This window comes from Aedes albopictus, chromosome 3, assembly GCF_035046485.1.
Source record: "Aedes albopictus strain Foshan chromosome 3, AalbF5, whole genome shotgun sequence".
Lineage (NCBI taxonomy): Eukaryota > Metazoa > Arthropoda > Insecta > Diptera > Culicidae > Aedes > Aedes albopictus.
Genome location: NC_085138.1, coordinates 320,778,068 through 320,791,151, shown reverse-complemented (window position 1 = coordinate 320,791,151; position 13,084 = coordinate 320,778,068). Strand labels below are relative to the sequence as shown.

General features: G+C 41.0%; 1 protein-coding gene across 7 annotated transcripts in view; it reads right to left on the bottom strand.

The window, feature by feature from the left end:
* Positions 1-13,084, bottom strand: part of LOC109401275 (protein enabled) — a 111,452-nt gene that overhangs the window by 93,713 nt on the left and 4,655 nt on the right. The gene's annotated exons all lie outside the window — the stretch shown is intronic.

Sequence of the window (13,084 nt, the reverse complement as noted above, 5' to 3'; positions counted from 1 at the left end):
CCCAATGAAGAATTTTCCGTTTGACGAAAAGTTTTCCCTAACTGGAGCGGGAATCGAACCCGCACTCCGAGGCTTACGAAACGCCTAGACGACTGACGCCGCTAACCGCACGGCCACAAAGCCCACCATAGTACACTACTGCCGTAAATCTGCAAATAATGCATTCTAAGATTTGTTCAGGAGTTTTTTTTTTTCTAAAATAGAACTAGGTATTTGGGATTTCTCTAGGTTTTCTCTGGGCGTTTCTTATATGAATTCTCAAAGAATTCCTTTTGGGATTTCTCCAGGAATTGTTTATCAGATTTATCTGGGAAATCCTTCCCGAGCAGAGGAAAATATCAAAATAATAACAACGGAATCACAAAACCTGTTTTTATATCTCGGTTTGTTATTATTAACTTATTAAGTCATCACCGTTCCATAACATGTTCTGTTGGGCAATCTTATTTTGTTATGATCGTGCTCTTGGTATATTTTCTTCAAATTACATTTCAATAACATGTTTTGTTGTAGCACAAGTTCAGTTATTATTGTGTCATTGAGACTGTACAACTGTACACATATTTGATCATTAATATTACAACATAACTAGCTTTGCAATCAAAACTACACCATTCGAGGTTAACGTTGTTCACAGTATTCCGTGAGGAACTGTAAGAGAAAATATTATTTTGTCATCAGTTCCTCTTCTTACTGACATTACGTTTTAACTGTGACAGTGTCAGTCTTTTGTTTCAAAACTTTGAAAAATATACCCGTTTTTTTTTGTCCCAGTTTCAGTTAGATATGAATATGAAAATAGAGAGTGTAATAGAGTGTTAGCCATTTTATGAAACATTTTGGATCAACTGGTGGAATTCAACGACGAACAACACATTTTCGACAAAAATGTAAAAAAATAAGTCATCAAGAACTCCATTGATTATTTTTAGACATTTTATTTTTATTGATTTCACTGCATCGAGCCCACTTATGCCGTTTTTCTTTTTGAACCTGGGTTGGAACTGGATTGGCGGAAAATGTGTAAACAAACAAACTCAAACAAACTTTAGTTCAATCGAAACCGAAATCGGGTTGGGGTTGAAACTGTGATCTCATCCAGTTTGGAACTGGATCAAAAAAAAAACGGCATTAGATTCACTTGGATAAATGTGTCAATCAATGAGGTAATAATGTAAATTAATCTTATAAACAATGAACCACCTAATAAAGTGTTTCAAAACGACGGTAGTTTTTCATCGTAAGTTGTTTGGAAAATAAACGAAAACTATTGTTTCTCTCTGTTTTCGATAATAAATCGCTTGCGACAACAATAGCGTTCCAATTATGAATGAAACATTTAACGATAGATCCTATTGTTGCGTATCCTATTGAATGCATATGGGACCTTGGAGGAGTTCCTATCCACAACAGAAAAAAAGCAAATTTTGTTTTCAGATTGTTATCAATAACGTATTTATATCAAAATTTGTTATTGAAATATTTTAAAAATTCGCTGTTATCAAGTTGTTATTGAAACTAACAAAACATGTTATTAAACAGGTCTTCCAGGAACATTTTTTTGTTATATTTTTTGTTATTTTGCCGCTTATGACAGACAAGTTTATAACAGGATATGTTATGTAAATAACATGAAAATAACTCTTTCTGCTACTCAGTTATTTTTCCAAAATAACACATTTTATTATGCTGTTGCTATTCCCTTGTGCTCGGGTTCCTCCAGAAACTTCTTCCGCGATTCCTCCAGAAGCCCCTTCTAGATCTCCTCTAGGAGTAAATTTTTGGGCTCCTCTCATAGTTTCTTCTGGTATTTCTCCAGGATTTTCTTTTAAGATTACACCAGGAGTGTGCATCAGGGAGATCAGGTCTCCATTCCTCCGGAGATTCCTACTCCTCCGGAGATTTCTCCAGAAATTCCTGCTGAGATTTCTTTAATAATTTCTCCAAAGATTTCTCAAGAAATTACTTCAAAAATTGCTCCGGAGAATCTTCTACGAATTCCTCCGGAGGTTTTTTCGGAGATTACTCCAGAAATTCTTCCCAGAATTCCTCCAGGAAATCCTCCGGAGATTCCTCCAGGAATTCCTCCGAGGATTCCTCCAAGAATTCCTCCGAGGATTTCTCCAAGAATTCCTCCGAGGATTCCTCCCAGAGTTCCTCCAGGGAATCCTCCGGGGATTCCTCCAGGATTTCCTCCGAGGATACCTCCACGAATTCCCCCGAGGATTTCTTGGAAGAATCTCCGGAGGAATTCCTGAAGAAATCTACGAAGGAATTCCTGAAGGAATCACCAAAGGAATCACTACATCTTTGGGGGAATTCCTGGAGGATTCTCCGGAGCAATTCCTGGACGAACCTGTGGAGAAATTCCTGGAGGAATTTCCGGAGAAATTCCTGGAAGAATCCCCGGAAAAATTCTTTGAGAAATCTCAGGAGGAATTCCTGAAGTAATCTACGAAGGAATGCCTGGAGGAATCTCCGAAGAAATTACTGCAGGAATCTTTGAGAGAATCTGCGGAGGAATTTGCGAAGGAATTTCCGGATGAACTCCCAGAGGAATCTCCGGAGGAATTATTGGAAAAATCTCAGAAGGAATTCCTAGAGGAATCTCCGGAGGAATTCCAGGAGGAATCTCTAGAGGAATTTCTGGAGGAATCTCCGGAAGAATTTCTGAAGGAATCTCCGGTGGAATTCATGAAGGAATCTTCGAAGGAATTCCTGGAGGAATCTCCGAAGAAATTACTACAGGAATCTTTGAGGGAATTGGTGGAGGAATCTCCGGAGGAATTTCCGGAGGAATCTCCAAAAGAATTCCCGGAGGAATCTCCAAAGGGATTCCCGGAGAAATCTCCGAAAGAATTCCCGAAGGAATCTCCGGATGAATTATTGGGGGAATCTCTGGAGGGATTCCTGAAGGAATCTCCAGAGGAACTCCTGAAAGAATCTCCAGAGGAATTCCTGAAGGAATTTCCGGAGGAATTATTGGAGAAATCTCAGAAGGAATATCTGGAGATTTGCTCCAGAAGATCTTCCGGTGATTGCTCCAGGAAGTCCTGCAGGAATTCTGGAAGAATTGCACGGGAATTTCAGAGGAACTCCTGGAAAATTGCACGGGAATTTCAGAGAAACTCCTGGAAAATTTCCCGGATCATTCCTGGTGGAATGATTGGTAAACTTCTGGTAAAATTCTCGAGGTATTTTTTTAAGAGTTCCTGGGAAATTCCTGGATGAATTTCTTGGAAACTCATTGGGGAATCCCAAAGGAATTCCCGGGGAACTCCTACAAGAATTCACGAGGAACTCCTGGATATTCTCCCAACAAACACCCGAAGGAATTAACGAAGAACTTCTGGAGGAAGAACTGGAGGAGAACTTCTGGATGGATTCCCGTGAACTCCTGGGGGATATTCTAGTGGAAATATCGCGAAACTCCTGAAAGAACTCTTTTAGGAATTTTCGAGAACTAGGGAACCTCAAATTTCTTTCGATAGAGCAAGACAGAGCAAGAGCAATGCTGCAGATTCTCATATATTTTGTTTCTTCCAGGAAACAAACATATTCACCGAACTGAAGTTGTTTTGAAATTACCCGCAGGAAATCCGCGCTCATTGTGTTTTGTCGCAGCGGCATACTTGCGGATTGATCCATACCGCAGTGCTTCCGCATTCCGTTGCCGGCCCCATTGCGTTTTCTGCTTCAAACTGATGTTGTTTCTTGAGCTCTTTCCTTGTCTAATATTTGTACACAGGCTTAAGGCCCCTGTGTACTAACAGCTCAATGCACACTGATGTCTTTGGTGCGAAAGATGAAACAAAAAAGAAAGAGAAATGTCACTTTTACTCACAGAATAATACAAAGACTTATTATTCCGTACGGAAAATTAACAACATGACTGACAGCATCGCATGACACTGCCATCTGTTGGCAAATCTTTCTGGCTGCAAATTACTTATCAACTGCGAACGCTTAAGTAATTTTGATTGCAAAAGTTTTACGTGGCCATTACTTGTCCTATATTTTTACACAGTACTTAACAGGTAATAGAATAAAAGTGCCAAGCTCTGCTGCATGAATTTTCGAAAGTTCAGATTAATAAAATTCAGCAAACCTAAACATTTGGTTATTGGGTCTGGGGCCATTTCGGCAGGGGAGCCTATTTTGAGCACTCAATCAATTTTCAACCGATTGACTTGATTTTCAGTCAATTTTCAACCGATTGACTTGATTTTTGGAACACTATGATCAAAAATTAAAGTCAATCGGATTGAAATTGACTGAGTTATAGCAACAAGTGCCCAAAATAGACCCCCCTACCAAAATGGTTCCAGACGCTTTCTACCGTTCTGCTGTCTACCGTTTATTCGTTTTAGATTCCTGAGAAAAACTTCCGTTTATGGTGGGTGGCCAAGTTCTTTACAATCAAAAGTGGGTCGCAAGCTAGAAAAGTTTGAGAACCCCTTTTTTAGAACAATATTTGGTTAAACTTATAGAGGAATTCCCGATGGAACTCTTGAGGGAAATCAGGGTGGAACTCTTAATGTAATTACTGGTAAAATTCCTTGCAGAACTCATACAATATTTTCAAGTTGAACTTCTAGAAAAACAATCTGTGGAACTGTTGAAGAATTTCTATTTGGAACTTCAAATTAAGGAATTTCTGGGAACTCCTAGATAATTTCCCTGGGATAAACTAGGAGAAATCATTTCAAGAATACTTGGGGAAATTCTTTTCGAAACATCTAGGGGAATTTTTCGAGAAAAGTTAGGTGGAGAAAAATTTCCGGTGCAATTCTCACAACAATTTCTGTTGAACTTTCTCGTGGAAATTCGAGAAATTATCGGTGAAACTTATATAGAAATTCTTTTTGGAACTCCTAGGATTTACAGCAGGAATCCTTCTAGGAGTTCCTCCAGGCCCAAGTAACACACTTGTCACAGAAAAGTCACGGCAGCGCAGGTATTTGTTGCGAAGAAGTCACTGTGACTTACTTCTAGCAAGTAAGTAAGTAGAATCATCTGTGACAAGTGTGTTACTTGGGCCTGGAGGAACTCCTAGAAGGATTCCTGCTGTAAATCCTAAAGAATTTCCGGTGGAACTCCCTATAGGAATTCACGGTGGAAGTCTTAGAAGAGTTCCCATAGGGTTTTCTGGAGGAATTCAAGATGAATCTCCTACAATAATAGCTGAATATTCGCGGAGGAGGATCAGTGAAACACTTACAGGAATTCTCGGAGGAACCCCCAGAGAAATTCCCAGTGGATCTCCTTGAAAAATAATTTGTGGAATTCAAAAAAAATATTGTGGAACTGCTAAAGCAATTCCCTTTGGACCTCCTAGCAGCATTCCTAACGGAACTCTCTGGAACACTGACGGTGGAACTGCTAGAGAGGAATGCTTCAAGAACAAATACCAGTGGAACTTCCAAAGAAATTACCGGCTGAAGAAGTTCCGGTGGAACTCCGAGAGGAATTTCCGATGCTTCTTTTAGAGGAATGGATTTCTTGAGTGGCGATTCCTTAACTTCAACTCTACCTATTCAACGAATGCAAATTCTTGATTTTTCGCAATAAATTGGCGTATAATTTGTAGAAAATGACGTGATTTCCCGTTTCCGCCCATTTTCAATTTGATTCGGATTCTGAATTCTCGTTGAACAGGTAAAAAGTGAGGTTACGAGACGCCACTGAATTTCTCGATGGGACTCCTGTGGGAATTTGCAGTGGTACTCATGCAGACATTTGAGGTGGAACTCCTACACGAATTTCTGTTGTAACTTCCTTGAGAAAAAAAATCCTTGAGAATTTCTCGTTGAATTTCCTGAAGTAACTTCTGCGGGAAATCTCTTTGGAACTCCTAGAGGAATTCCTGGTGGAATTACTAGTGGAATTCCCGTTTGAATTTGGAGAATTATTTTCCGTGGAATTCCCGCAAATGATATCGGCGAAACTTCGTGGAGCCTCGTAGCCGTGCGGTTAGGGTCACCAAGCTTTTAATCGCACCATGCTATGGGGTGAGGGTTCGATTCCCGCTCCGGGCGATGAAACTTTTCGTGAGAATAGTTTCTTCTCCGTATCCACTGGTGCATGCTCCGTGTGTCCCTTGTCTAATGTTTAGTTTCATTCAGTCTGTACAGCCTCTGGCTGAAGGTGTCCGCGTCTTTCTTTCTAACTCCTGTTGGAATCCATAGGAAAATTTTCGGTGGAGCTTCTAACTAAATTTCTGGAGGAACTGCTTGAAGAACTTCAGCGACAACTACTACTACTTCTTGGCGTAACGTCCTAACTGGGACAAAGCCTGCTTCTCAGCTTAGTGTTCTATGAGCACTTCCACAGTTATTAACTGAGAGCTTCCTCTGCCAATGACCATTTTGCATGTGTATATCGTGTGGCAGGCACGAAGATACTCTATGCCCAAGGAAGTCAAGGAAATTTCCTTTACGAAAAGATCCTGGACCGACCGGGAATCGAACCCGTCACCCTCAGCATGGTCATGCTGAATACCCGTGCGTTTACCGCCTCGGCTATATGGGCCCCAACTTCAGCGACAAACGACAGCTGAATAAATCACTACCGAACTTGTGTGCCAAAACAAAGCAATCAATAATGAACGAATGTTGGCATTCGGGATCCGGCGCAAAAGCATTCGCTTTGGAACGTTCATTGAGCGTTCATTGGAAAGATGGGAATGGAATCCATGAATGGGTTCTGATTCATTCGGCTGAATGTAATTCGGTGTATGGTACGAGCGTTCTCTTCCTTATGTACCATAGCCTATTCATTTTCAAACTTTATTTGTTTGTTCCCAATTTAGCTCTCATTCAGCATTGGGCATACTTTTTAGAAGAAATCTTGAATACTTTTCCCAAAGTTCCTTCAAAGCGAAGAGTGGTCCCAAGGAGGAATTCTGAGAGTGGCTCCAAGAAGGAATCCTGAAAGTGGATTCACTGCGATTTCTGGATCTATCTATGTAGGGGCTCCCAAGAGCCACTGGAGAACTTCCGAGATAAGTTCACCGAAAGATTCCCAAGAGGGATTTGCCAAGGGCTGAAAGTCTCTATAATAAAGACAAATCAATCAATCAAGGGGGATTTCCCGGGAACTACCGAAAGAAGTTTCTTCGAAATGGGTACTCTGGAGATCACTCGAGACACCCTGGAGGACTTCCAAGTGCCGAGAGTGGGTCTTTGAAGGGAAGCTTAAGGAAAAAAATAATTACAGGAGTAAAGTCTAAACAATCGCTGCAAAAATCGGTGTAGTGCAGTGGCAGCAAAAATCGGTGTGGTGTAGTGGCACTCAGAATCTTTTGTGGAATCAAACAATGAATTTTAAGAAGCCTTTGGAGACAGTCTCACTCTGGACGAATCCAAGAAGGAATCCCGAAAGGGATCCCTGGAAAAATCATTGTAGAGACCTCGGGTGGAAATTGAAGGAATTCCGGAAGAAAACCCTTCAAAAATACAAAAGGTTCCTTGGAGGACTTTCCCCTAGCTTCCAAAGGTATCCCTAGAAATGTATCCGGACGACACTAGAGATGAGCTTCCCCACGGATTTCCTGGAGGCACGGATGAGTTTTCTGGACGATTCACAAGTGTAGTTTGTTGGAGGACTTCCTAGAGAAATTCGTTATAGTATTTCAATCAAAAGTACTCTGGAGTTCCCAAGAGTGGCTCCCCAGAACAGTTATCTGGAGAACTTCCAAGATAAGTTCCTCGAGAGATTCCCAAGTGTGATTGCCTGTGGACTACCGAGAGAAGTTTCTACGAGAGAAGTACTCTGGATTTCACCTGAGAATGGCTCCCATGAGGACTTCCGAGGCCAGAGAGTTTCTTGGAGGGAAACATTAAAAAAGAGTGGAATCACTGGAAGAAAGCCTAACGAATCACTGCCGGAATCTGTGTAAGGATCCTTTGTGAAATCAGGGAATAAATTTCATAATGTTTCTAGAAGAATCACATTATAGAATCCTCGGGTAAAAATCGGAGGTATCTTCAGAAAAGTATCCGGAGGACACTCGAGAGGAGCTTCTTGGCGGATTTCCTGGAAGACTCCCGAGGAAGAGTTTTCTGGAAAATTCCGAAGACTAGCTTGCTGGAGGACTTCATAGAGACCTTTCGTTCAAACATTTCCTTGAGAAGTGCTCTGCTGCTCCCGAGAGTGGCTCCCTAGAGGAGTCCCGAGAGCAGTTCCTGTGGAATCCTGAAAGTGGTTTCATGGCGATATCAGGTGGGGGGCTCGCTAGGGCAGTTCACTGGAGAACTTCCGAGATAAATTCTTCGAGAGATTCCCAAGAAGGGTTTCTACCGAGAAAAATTCCATCAAGAGAAATATCACCTGTGAGCGGCTCCTCTAAGGACTTCCGAGTCTCGATAATAGTTTCTTGGAGGGTATCCTTAAAACAGGGTGGAACTACTGGAGGAAAGCCTAGCCATTCCCTGTAGGAAAAAATCCCCTTCAAGAGACCGCAAGCACTAGCAGCACAATTCTAAAATCTCAAGAGGAGTACAATATACTCAAGGTTTCTCATGGATTCTCATTCATCAGAAATACCCCCGTAAAATCCTCAGGGAATTTTCGCAAAATCTGTCGAGGAATATTGGTTTATTCAGTGAAAGATTTTCGTAGAGCCTCTTAACTATTCTCGTAGTATCATTCTAGCAACATTCTCTGAATTCCAGAGGAACCAATCGAGCGACTTAATTCAAAAATTACTGAAAGGATCCTTGGAGAAATCCATCGAGTGATTCCCGATGGAGTTTATGAATTAATTATCCAAAAGTTACAATAATTATAGAACCTGCCATCACTTGGGATTGAACTCTACGATGCTGGTGTTCAGCAGAGTTCACTGAACAAATCAGCAAATTTTGCTTAATTTCTGCAAATAGTTTGCCTAAACCATTTTTAGGCCACTGGATTCGAAGGTCGATTCGACACCCTATTTCAAACGCCCTTTTCGACGAACTTCGTCAATTAAGTCAGTGTGAGCGAGCTAGCAAAACAGCACGTGCCACTCTGTCATTTTTGACACATTTGACTGTGAAGCTTGATGTGAAGGCAAGAACGGACGATTTTTGTGACTGTTCGTGGCACGAACGTTCCAAACCGCCGTGTTCGGTAAGGGAATGCCCGCACAATATTATTTATTCAGCGTACGCTGCTTCAGTCCGACTGTTATACAGCATAAAGCAGATTATCGATGCTTATAGCGCTGATTTTCATTTTCTACAACATACTTCAAAAAGTCCCTTTTATACAAAAAGTCCTCCTTTTTCAACCACATTCGACTCCAATGTCCTCCTTCGACTTTTTCCAATATGGTCACCCTATCAATGAAGAAACATAGGTTGAATTTCAAAAGGAATGTTAAGGAGAAAAACATCAAGGACGATTGCGTGCCAGCTTCGTTAGCTCGCGAGTGAAAAAGTGAGAATATATTCAGGTCACTGTTGTTCACGTGTAGGCTTGCTTTGCGTTTGAGTCTGCTCAGTTGCAATCCTCACTAATTTCCATCCCTGCCAGCAGTCAGTTGCTAGCCAGACATTGCTCGCGTCAGACGTAATTCTTTGCTTTCTTGCTTTCCTTCGCGTTTGGTGAAAAATGTCGAGTGCTCGAAAAAACACTCTAGTTATTGATTTTAGTGTTCTGCCGATTCGCCCTGAAATTGCTAAAGTGCGAGATTTTTTGGAGAATGAAATTAAGCTTCAATATTCGGACATTCGGAGCATACAGTTGCACCATACCCGCAACTGCGTGTTCATTGAGATGATTTCTCATGAAATTGCTGTTCGCTATCAAAAAGAGCATAACTGGAGGAAAGTTATGCTTTGTGGAGACGTAAAGTTTCGCATACCGATTTTCGTGGATTGTGATGCCGTGACGGTACGGGTGCACGATCTTCCCCCGTCAATGAGCCACGTCACAATCGCTGACCATATGTTAAAGTATGGCGAGGTAATATCCATCAGGAATGAGAAGTGGAAGCACTACTTTCCTGGTATAGCCAACGGGGTGCGAGTACTGAGAATGAACCTACTCCGTCACATTCCCTCGTTTATTACCATCGAAACTCACGAAACCATGGTTTCTTACATCGATCAACCGAAATCATGTCGCCACTGCGGCCAACCGTCTCATCCTGGCGGAAAATGCCCGGACTCGAACGTCGTTTCTTCCCCTCAAAATGTGAGAACACCTACTTCGACGACGTCAAAGTCATTCGGCGGGTTATTCAATTGTGATGATTTCCCACCAATAAACGAAGAGCGGCAAACGCCATCATCACCCGTTCACGTGAACAAAACAGCACGCAGAGAAACAACAAACGAGACAACAAACCAACAGAAGACTGATGACGACGACTGGACTGATGATGACAAAGCATCGAGCTCATCCACCGAACACAATAGTGCATCGAACAAGCGACGGCGATCGAGGCGCAACAATGCACAGCTTGCAACGAAAAAGGCTTGCTCTGATCAGTGTCCCCCAAACGCGGATCATGCGGTACAAACGTTATCACCGGATGAAAAAGAAGGGTCATCAAAAAATAAATTTATTAACGATGTAAATTATCCTATACAAAATAGAAAATGAAAACCGGCTCTGTTAAGCTAAATTTGGCGGGTGAGCCTTGAAATAAACGAAATAGTAAAAAAAAAAAAAATCCCTGCCAGCAGTACCACGGTAATGCTGAGTTCCAAAACAAGCTTTCTTGAACGTGTTACAACAGCTCAATTACTCCAGCGTTAAGATGCAATAAACAATCGATTAAGTTTACAGTTCAATCAGTCTACTGGAAGATGAGATTGTCATCTCTAAAGTTTTGAGGCGAATTATGATGAAAGAGAAACGGAAAACAACAAACATAGCATTGTCTCCCTATCAATTTAATCATAATAGTTAATCATCTGTGAAAATCGAATCAATCAATAATCAAAATCATTCAAAGTATTTGAATTCTTTAGCACATATGAATGACAATGATTAAGTTACATCGTAAACGATATGTTCGCCAGCAAAAAAAAAACTTCTACGTCATTTTCTTTTTACTGGCTCTACATTCCCGCTGAAATATCATCAAATTAGCACCTTCATAGTAATTGATTGAAGGCCTCCCTTTGTCTGCCATTGCATAAACTTGGATTGAGATTACTTAAAAAGTTCCGTCTGGGTTTTGCACAGAACTTCCTCCTTATATCCCTCTAGGAGTTTCTCCGGGAAAAAACTACCAGTAGTTTCTCCGGGGGTTAATTCGGAGTTCCTTTGGGATTTCCATTAAAATTTCAACCAGGAATTGCTCCATGCGTTTCTTCTGAGGTTTCTCTTGGAATTCCTTCATTGATTTCTTTCGGGATACCTACAGAACATCCCATGAGATTTTTCGGTGTAATCTCTTGGTATTTCTCTAGAACTACCCTAGGGGTTCCTGCTGAAATGTCTCCAAGAACGTTTCTGAAATTAGTCGCGGTAATCTCGTGCGGTTCCGCATGATTAAGTCTTAAATTTTCAGATGTCTTTTAAGTTTATCAAAAATCCTGGAGTTTCTACCCAAGAAGTTTTCCTGAAATTCATCCCGGAACTTCTCCGGGGATTTCTCCAGAAGTTACTAGGAGTATTATTCCAAGAACTGTTTAAGAAATTTCTTCAGAAACTCTTTCTGGAATACCTATAATAAAATCCGGGATTCCTTAGTGTAGTGACGTGGACACTAACTAGATCCTACACTTAGGAGTTTCATCTGAGATTCTTCAAAGAGTTTCTTCTAGCATTCTTTTAGGAAATATTTTCGGAAATGCGCATCGAAGAGTGCAAGGTAGAAAAAACCTGAAGTACTTCTGGGATTCACCTAGGAGTTTTTTTGGGAACTCTTCCGGAAATTCCAAAGAAGTTCTTCTTATGATTCCAGAAGATGTTTGAACATTAGGAAATTAATCCATAAACATGACATAAACATGTCCTACAAGTGCTTGAACTGAATTCCCTGCAAACTTATCTATAGACATACTCAAGGATTTCTTACTGATTATCCCGTGCTATCCATCAAGAATTCATTTTGGGAATCTTCCAGGTGTTTCTTCTGAGAATTCTTCAGGATTGTCTTTTACAAAACCTCCAATATATTCTTCTTAAAATCCTACCAGCATTATTTCTTCAGGAATACTCTTGAAGTTTCTGCTGAAATACCTCTGCATGTTCAGTTTTTGAAATCTTCCAGTAATTGTTTGTGGAAATCCTCCATAATCTGCTTCTGAAAATCCCTCAAGAGTCCTTGGTAGGAATCCTTCAGAAGTTTTTTTTAAGGGATTATTCAAGAGTTCTTTCCAGGGAATCCTATGAGGGAATCCTCCAGGTTTTCCACAGTTTTTTTACGAGAATCTTCCAGATTTTCTCTAGGAATTTTCAAGAAACTCCTTCTGGGAACAATTTAGAAGTTTCTTTTTCAAATCCTCCAGGAGCTCCTTCTGAGAATCCTTCAGAAGTTTCTGTACAAAATCATAGATCGAATCCCTAGAGCAATCCCCCGGAAAACTTCTAGGCACGGTGTCTACGGTAAAGAATATTTTAAAAACAGTATCGTTAGGTCACTATCACATGAAAGCAAAGAGTTTCCCTTTTGATTTGGTTGTTTGCATCGTGGGTTATTTGCCTATATAAATTATGGGACTTTTGGGATCAATTCAAGGATATTAATAGGCTGGAATCCACAGAAAACATTCATGACACTTTCATGATGAAAGTATCGCGAATGAAATCCTGCTTTACAAAAAAAAAAATTCTTGGAGACATCCCCAGCAGGAAATCTACAACGGAAATTCCATCCATTCCTCAATAACGTACTTCATTTCAATAGTAATTCCCTTTTCACATGTTATGCTTGAATTAAAATTGTACCAACAGACTACGACGACGACAACGAACCGATGGATGCAATTTTCCCTTCTGGGCCGCACCACGGCACGGGTCTGGAAGAAACTCCTACGTGAGATTGTGTGAGTGCAGCAGGTTCTCTCTTCTGCCTTCCTGCTGCTGCTGCTGCTGCTGTTGGCCTCTGGATAGATGGTTGGACGATGATGATGATACAGGA